The sequence below is a fragment of the Macadamia integrifolia genome, chromosome 6 (assembly GCF_013358625.1).
Source record: "Macadamia integrifolia cultivar HAES 741 chromosome 6, SCU_Mint_v3, whole genome shotgun sequence".
NCBI lineage: Eukaryota > Viridiplantae > Streptophyta > Magnoliopsida > Proteales > Proteaceae > Macadamia > Macadamia integrifolia.
The window spans coordinates 33,614,126-33,623,618 of record NC_056562.1 but is presented as its reverse complement, the minus strand read 5'-3'; the positions used below and the strand labels follow the sequence as shown (position 1 = coordinate 33,623,618).

At 38.3% G+C, this 9,493-nt stretch overlaps 1 pseudogene; it reads left to right on the top strand.

Moving 5' to 3' along the window:
* The first annotated feature begins 7,729 nt into the window (after positions 1-7,729).
* LOC122082230 overlaps positions 7,730-9,493 on the top strand; it is a 2,603-nt pseudogene continuing 839 nt past the window's right edge.

Genomic DNA, 9,493 nt, shown 5'->3' with positions numbered 1-9,493 from the left:
AAACGAGATTAGACGTCTTCCCAGTTTCGTTCCATTTTACAAAAAATAAAAATAAATAATAATAATAATAATAATAATAATAATAATAATAATAATAATAATAATAATAATAATAATAATAATAAATCCCGTTTAGGTTCTGCAATTTTGAAACACCATTTTTTCGTTTAAAAATTGCGTTTTGACACAGAAACTGAAATTTTCGTTTTTGACACGAAACGACGTTTCTAGAACAGAAATGATACCAAACGGGCCCCTAGTCAATGTAAATCCCATTTTTGTAGGAACTTCCTAATCAGCTTGATCTTATCTCTTTGTAATTGTAATTTTCAAATTTAAATTTGAATACTGTATAAAGACAGCCAATCCCAACGATATGGGTAAGGCAAATACAATTTCAAATCTCTCTTTACATGGTATCAGTCGACCATAGAGATTCTTGGTGCCAACATGTCTTCTTCCTCCTCCGCTGCTATCTCTTCCCCCTCATCCCCTGCTCCTCCCAATATTCAGCATTATCTTACACTCAAACTCACTTCAGAAAACTATCTCCTTTGGAAAACGCAGATATACCCTTTGCTGGGAAGTCAAGACATGATCAATTTTATTGATGGCAATTCAACCTGTCCTTCCTCCACCCTTATTACTGCAGGAACTACTGATCCTCAACCCAACCCGGCTTATAATGATTGGGTTCACAAGGACCAGTTAGTAATGAGTTGGCTCCTCTCCTCTCTGACTCCAAATATTCTTCCATACGTAGTGGGTCTCACTACAGTTGTGTAGGTTTGGAATGCCCTTCAATCTGCATTTGGCACACTATCTCACACAAGTGTATTTCAACTACACATGCAATTGCAGAACATTTCAAAGGGATCTAAATTTATTTTTGAATACTTACGTGAAATAAAGTTCATGTCTGACCAATTGGCGTTTGCCAATAAACCAATTGGAATAGAGGAACTTAATTTTATCATTTTCAGGAATCTTGGATCTGACTTCAGCGACATAGTTGCAGCACTGGCAACCAAGGCTGAGCCCATTCCTTTCCATGATCTCCATCGATTGTTGCTCAGCCACGAGCTTCGCCTCAAGACTGCACTCTCTATTGCTGAAGCAAATCTCAGCCATGTTCAACCTGCTGCCCCTGGTGCTTACTCTACCACTCCAGCCCATCCAGGTTCGAATATGACAATAATAATTCCACTCGTGGTTCAAACACAAAGACTAAGAGAAGAGATCGCTGCTAGATATGTGCAAAATTCAACCATACTGTTGCCAAGTGCTATTATAGATACACAAATAGCAACAATGCTGCTCCACAACCTGCTGCCCACATGGCTGGAATTCTCCCAACTCCTACCACTACTATGCCAGAATGGTTTCCAAATACGGGAGCCACGCATCATATTACACCGGATCTTTCCAATCTCCAAATCTCTTCTGGATATAATGGTAACGATACCTTAAGGGTTGGTAATGGTGTTGGTTTACCTATCAGTAGTATTGGTTCATCCACTTTTAAATCTAATTCTCATCCATTCCAATTTTCTAATATTCTCCATGTCCCAACAATCACTAAAAACCTGTTGTCTGTGAGTTAATTTACCAAAGACAACCACTGTTATTTTGAATTTCACCCCACTTATTTTCTTGTGAAGGATCAAGTAACAAAGACGCCACTCCTCTAAAGAGCTCTTAAGGATGGGTTGTACCATTTGCAAAATCTCCACTGCATCAATAAACCTCAAAAAGCAACCCATATTGGTGAAGCAGTCTCATAAGATGCTTGACATGCTCGGTTGGGCCATCCACACTCTCGCACTGTACGCTCTATTATTAATTCTTAGACATTGCCTTATTCTGTTTCAGCACTTAATAAATATTCAGCTTGTTAGATGGGCAAATCTCATAAAACAACCCTTCCTCTAACAGGCACCGTTAGTCATGGACCTCTTGATATAGTTTTTACAGACGTATGAGGTCCTGCACCTCAAACTTCCAGTACTTCTCATAATTATTTCATTATATTTGTGGATGACTTCTTAAAGTTTACCTCGTATTACCCTTTATCCAAACGTTATGAAGTTTACTCAATATTTGAATGGTTTGAACTCATGGTTGAGAAACAATTTTCTTGTCCAATCAAAGCACTCCAATCAGATTGGGGTGGTGAGTTTCGCCGCTTAAATACAACTCTTCAAAATGCAGGAATCCTTCACAGGGTTGCATGTCCCTATACCCATGAACAAAATGGAACAATTGAACGGAAAATCCGCCATATAATTGATATTGGTTTAACTTTGATGGCTCATGCCTCTTTGCCATCACACTTTTGGCAATATGCCTTTGAAACATTTGTATTTTTGATTAACCGGTTACCAACTCCAGTGCTTAATAATTTGCCTCCTTTTCAATCGTTATTTAAATGTGCCCCTAATTATAAATTCTTTAAGGTATTTGGCTGTACAGTATTTCCTCTCCTCCGTCCCTACAATTCGAATAAGTTTTCATACCGATCCATACCTTGTGTATTTTTGGGCTATAGTCCAAATCATCTTGGATACCGCTGCTTAGATATTACCACATGGAGAATTTATATTACAAGGCATGCTGAGTTTATAGAGACCACTTTCCCTTATGCAGCTTGCTACCATAATCCTATAACACCATCCACATCTGATGGCGTTGGCTAGCAATCACCACTACCCCTCCCTCCTCAAGAGCACTTGGATGCATGATGCCTATCACAGGTTTGCAACCTATTAATCCCATACTGTCATAGGTTTGCAACCTATTAATCCCATACAACCTCCTTCTCCCCCTCCACCAACTAATACTATTGATATAGATCCCACACCCTCTACTAATGATGATGCTCCAGCAGTAGCTCCACTTGTGTTAGATTCACCTATGGCTCCAATGGTACAAAGGACTCATCCTATGACTTTGAGGCCCCATCCTCACCCATCAACGAAGTTTTCAATTCCATCGGCTTCATTAGCTCAATATCACTCTGATATAGTGCCATCATGTTATTCAGAAGCTCACAAAGATGAAAGGTGGCGTGATGCAATGCAACAAGAGTTCAATGCCCTTTTAAAAAATGGCATTTGGATATTAGTACCTCCTGCATCTGGGCTCCATGTTATTGGTTCAAAATGGGTCTTCACAATTAAAAGAAAGTCTGATGGCATAGTTGACCGTTACAAGGCAAGGCTTGATGCCAAAGTATACAATTAACAAGAAGGAATCGACTACACTGAAACCTTTAGTTCGGTAGTTAAGGCCCAAGGCCACAACTGTGCGCATAGTACTATCTATTGCAACCATTAACAAATGAGAACTTAAACAGCTTGATGTAAGTAATGTATTCCTCCTACATAGAAATATCATAGAGGATGTCTATGTAACGACCCCAAATCAGGTCTAGGAGTTTGGTTGTTGGTGATCCAAGATCGATTTCATTTTAGGGAATAAACCGGTATGGGTTTTCACAAACCATGGAAATAAACAAAATAAAATAAATATAAAGATGCAATTAATTCATAGAAAAGTACAGAAGAAGTCTTAAATATTAAATAACAAAATAAAAAACACTTCCCCCATTGGAAGGTTTAAAAGGAAATGACATTAAAGGCCCATCAGTCTTACTAAAGAGTTTAAAGAAAAGCTAAAGAAAAATAGGATAAAAAAAAAACTAGAAATAGCCTCCACCCAAGTCAAAACCACCCTCATCCTTGCTAGACCATAGATATACAATAGGCTTCTCATCTCCTTCTCCATGATTTTCAATCCCATCATTTGAAATATTGTAAGGGGTAAGCTTTTGGAGAAACTTAGTAAATGGCAGAAAACATAATTTACACAAGTTTAAAAAATAAATAAATAAAGTTTTCTATTTTAGATGAAATGTGAAATATTATTAAAATAAAAGAAAATCTAACAAGTCAATCAAACAATAATAGATATCACAAATCATTATCAATGAAATTTAACACTACCGTCCTGTACCATACTAAGGCTCACATTGTACTGTGACCTTGATCGGTGTGTTAACCCATTCACATAATTCATAATCTTAATAATAGTTCCAACGTATGGGAATGGAATGTGCCCCCGTAGCGTACTACAGCTCACATCGTACTGTGACCTTGATCGATAGTGAGGTTTTCGCATAAACAAAATGCACTCAATGATAGCTTACATCATCCAAAAATCCACATAAAGACATAATGTAACAATCACAAATACAAAAAGAAAATGAAATACATATAAATCAAAATTTATAATATGCTTTCTTTTATTAAACGTGAAATGCAAAACCCAATAAAGAGATAAATTTTATGAGAAAATAAATTTACAATTCTAAAGAAAGAATAAATCATTTAACATATAACCATACAAATTAATTTTTATACCACATGTTAATAATTATATAAAAAGAAAACCATGTGTAGAGAGTGAATTAAACCACTTACATCTTTCACATAAGGCCAAAAAAAATAACCTTTCGATATAAGGTCTTGAAACGAACGTCTCCCTCCTAATCGAACAAAGCTAAGGGAAGATGTTGGACCTTTCTTCTTCTTCTTCTTCTTCTTCTTCTTCTTCTTCTTCTCTTCCTCACTTGAATCACCAAGAGAGGGAAAAAAGATAAAGGTGTCCCATTCTCTCTCTCTCTTCAAAATCTACAGCCTTGTGAGAGGCTGCCAACCTACCCTCTTCCCTTTTTATTTTCCAAGCTCTCTTCATAATTCACAAAAGGAATAAAATATTTAAGGGCCAATTAGCATTCTCCCTTGTCAATTTGCCTAGCAAGGCTAAGGGGAGATGCCAAAAGTATTACCCATTTGCCCCCTTGATTATACAATTTGTCCCCCTTGATTAGATTATTTGTCCCCCCTTGATTTGAGTCTTATAAGGAAGGGAAAGATGATAATCAATTTACCTCCTTGATTAGACAATTTATCCCCCTTGATTTGAATTTCACAAGAAAGGGAAAAAATACATCACTAAGTTAGTATAATTAAAATGATAGTAATCTATGTGTCAAATCATTATTGCATGAATTTGAATAATTAGCATGATAGGTAAGGTGGTTTGAAAATCAACCATAAATATATAAACCAAATAAGGAAATAATGTGAAGTGGGGACATAAAATATAATATTTAATATGGTTTATAATAAGCAGTAATGGTAAGGCAAATTAGAAGTTTCTATAAGTGACTGACAACCAAAAAGGCAGTTATGTCTCACCACAAAATTATCATAAAAGGTATGAGTCTAAAAAAGGAAATTTGCAAATTCAAAAACATTTAAAAACATACCAAAACTAGAGTGATTTTAGACATTCCACAGTGGAAATGGGACTCTATCGGAATGGACTTTATCACTGCATTGCCCAAGACTCCAAAAGGTCATGATGCTATATGGGTTGTGGTGGATCGTCTAACTAAATCCGCTCATTTCATTGCCTATTCTATAAAGTATACGGTGGAGACGATGACTCAATTGTATGTTGATCAGGTATTACGCTTACATGGAGTACCCTTATCAATTGTATCAAATAGAGATGCCAGGTTCACCTCTCGATTCTAGAAAGGGGTGCAAGAGGCTATGGGGACGGAGTTGAAGTTTAGCACTGCTTTTCATCCTCAGACAGACAGACAGACAAAGAGGTTAAACCAAATCATTGAAGACATTCTTCGAGCCTGTGCTTTAGACCTGAAGGGCAGTTGGGAGAAGCATCTCCCTTTGGTTGAGTTCGCTTATAACAACAGCTTCCAAGCGACCATTGGAATGGCTCCTTATGAAGCCTTGTATGGGAGGAAATTCCGCTCACCCTTGTTTTGGGATGAGGTTGGGGAAAAGAAGTTAAACAAGCCTGACTTAATCAATGATTCACAAAAGAAAGTCCAACTTATTCGGTTGAGGATCAACGCACCCCAAGACAGACAGAAAAGTTATGCTGACACTAAAAGGAGAGAACTGAAATTTTCTGAGGGCGACAATGTATTCTTGAAGATCACACTGATGAAAGGAATAGTCAGATTTGGGAAGAAAGAAAAGTTAAGTCTCCAATTTATCGGACCTTTTGCAATCTTGAAGAAGGTTGGAACTGTGGCATACCAACTCGCTCTACTGCCCGCCCTATTTGGAGTACATGATGTTTTCCATGTGTCTTTACTCCAGAAGTACGTAGCAGACCCATCACATGTCTTAAGTTATGAGTCGTTGTAATTGGACACCAATCTGACTTATGAAGAGTCACTTGTACAAATCCTGGATCATAAAGACCAAGTGCTATGAAGACGTACTATTCTGTATGTGAAAATTCTCTGGAAACACCATGGTACTACTGAGGCTTCGTGGGAGTTAGAAGAGGATATGCGGGCTAGATATCCACAACTATTTGGTGAACCGGGTAAACCTTGAACCTAAGTACATACCTCAAATTACTATAATGCTCGGGCTAAGCTAAGTCTAAGTGTGTCATACCTTAACAGACACCAGCGACTTAGGATCTGTAGCAATCGAGGAAAGAGAGGAAGATAGGGTCCAAGCTATGGATCTTGAAGTAACTCCTTTCCTCTAGAGAACTTTTAAATTTTGGGACGAAATTTCTTTAAGGAGGGAGGATTGTAATACCCCTGATTTTTCTTTGACTTAGTCCAACACTGACCTGAAGTGATGAGTCAGCTGATGACAGGGTAGTCAAAGTCAATGTTTGTAATGGATGAAGTGGCAGTCAAATGTAGACTTGTTGACCAAAGTCCAAGATTCTTTGGCCTTAGGATAAAAGAACCTTGCTAAACTAGCATAAATAATGTCCAGATTGAGCCAAGCACAGAAAGACCGCATGTGCTGCCCCTCCCCGTTGTGCACTGAAGATGTTTCTATGCATCCTCTCATTGGCCCATGTGTTTGGCATTTCCTATGCCAAACCAGTAGGAATCTTGTGCCCTTGAATAAAACTTGTTCGCTCAATTTTCCCACCTCATTTCTTATCCATAAACTATAGTCATGAGCTATGACCATTCATTGCATGTTTTTCTTGGATTTTCACAAAGATTTGATTTTGGACTGAGTTTTCCTTCAATTCATTGAAGAAGCCTTAGATAGGGGTCAATGAACAGTGAAGGATATTTTGGATCTTCAACTAATAAAGGGACGGGCAGAAAGTAATCATGACCGTAGATTCATTTGTGTTGCCTTCACCCACACTGAAGGAAAACTTACTCCTTCAATGTTCACTTCTTCGATCTTTTCTTGTCATATCTCAATGACTGATAGTATATTTTTTTTGTTAAATTAGGAATAATGACATGATACTCCTACCTTCTAAACAACTAAACTTCTTAGGGTAATGAATAGCCACACCATCTGCCCTAGATAAGTTAGATAAGTTAGCGAGCGGCAAGCGCAATGAAAGATAAGAAACCTTTTTCACTAGGCAGGAGGAGAGAGACAAAAACAAGCTAGGCGTCCTGTTAGTGAGCCCAACCATTGCCCAAACATTTTTCATTTTTCAATTTTCAAGGAAAAAGCCCTAAGATTCTCTTAAAGGGCATTTACATAATTACCAAGGGCTGGTTACTTGGGTGACTGAAGAGATTCTCTCTTCACTCTTCACCATTGGTGGAGAGAAACTGTGTCGTATAAATTGTCTTATGGATATTTTGATGCTTATCAGCCGTTGGATTTCGAATCCAGGCAAAGGCAACATGGCCGTTGGATTGACCCATTTTTATTTTTGGAAGTCTGGCCTAGGTGGTTCCAGTTCCATTCTTGAGGAATTCAAAACAGTGCGAAGCGCCATAACCCCAAAACACAATAGAAGCCATGGAAATGGACTTGGAACTGAAACTGGAATTCCATTACTCAACTGCTCCGCCGGAAACATGACTCGAACTTTCCCGGCAACCATAACGGTGAGATCTCAAGCCGGCGTCGTCGATGACAATCACAACACCGGAACTTCCCGGCGCCCCGAATATTTCAGATGGATACACGAGGATCTAAAGCCATGGAAGGAGAAGGGTCTATCAAAGGAGACGGTAAAGAGAGCGAGGAAGACAGCTAAATTTAGGTTGGTGATAGTGAACGGAAGGGCTTACGTAGAGAAATACAAGAAAGCCATAGAAACCAGAGATGTAATTACCCTGTGGGGAATTCAACAGCTAATGAGAAGTTATCCGGGTCGGGTACCGGATTTGGATCTCATTTATTTTCGACTGTGATGACCGGCCTGTCATTCAAGCTCGCCATTATAGGGATGGGGGTCCTAATGCTACAGCTCCACCTCCACTTTTTCGTTACTGTGGGGATCGAGGGACACTGGATATTGTCTTCCCTGATTGGTCCTTTTGGGGCTGGTAAGTAAATGGTTTCTTTCTTTCTTTCTTTCTATTGGCTCATGGTATGCTCAAATTTCTGGTAATTAAAGATCAATTTAAACTGAGGAACCATGGTTTTGGTACAGGCACGAGCTCAATATAAAACCATGGGAAGCAACTTTGAAGGAATTGAAAGAAGGGAATGAGAAGAGTAAATGGATTGATAGGGAACCTTAAGCATATTGAAAAGGAAACCCATTTGTAGCTCCAACGAGAAGAGACCTCATGAAATGCAATGTATCCGAGAAAGAAGACTGGAATGCTCGTCTCTATGCCCAGGTAGAAACTATTCACTTTGCTAAAGTCATCTTTAAATCTAGTTATTAAGAAGAGTGTGTCCAAGTCCTTATTGATTTTTATATCGATATACTCATGATATCGGAAGGAATTTTGTCATCCTCTATTTGTTGGGACTTGGGATGCAAATTTTTGAGAATGATTTCTGCCCAAGTCCCAACAAGGATGTGACTATGCCGATGTTAATACTTAAAATGACTTGAGCACCCTTTCTATAATGGTGGTTAAGGTTTTCATCTTAATACCATTAATTGGTTCAAAGCAGTGATGTTGCCTCTTGTGGCTCTTATATTTGATATCACCTACAATCGATGTGAGAATACCTCAATACTCCTCCTTACATGCAGGCCTTCTTGTGGTCTCTGTCTTCGTTGGTAGAAGAGGGTCTATCATCAATGGAAGGCCAATTAACATACCCACTCTGATGCCATGTTTAAGATTCCATATTAAAATCAATTGGCTCTTAGTGCAGTGACCTCTTGTGACTTGAACTTGATTATAGAATCACCCATAGCCAATATGGAATTACCTCCAAAAATGACTCGAAATTAAGGATGAGTTCTACTAAAATTCCAACACACTTCTAGTATAGCAAGTATTTCTTCTTGAATAACTAGTTCTAACATATAGGAAGAATTTGCAGGATTGGAGCCTTGAATCTCAAAATGGTTACAAGCAGTCAGATTTATCTAAGCAATGCATTCACAGGTTGATATGCCCATTTTTTTTCACTTACTTTTAATCTTTCAATTTCTATCTCCTTCCCGAACCCCTCCCCCCACCACCCCCAAAAAA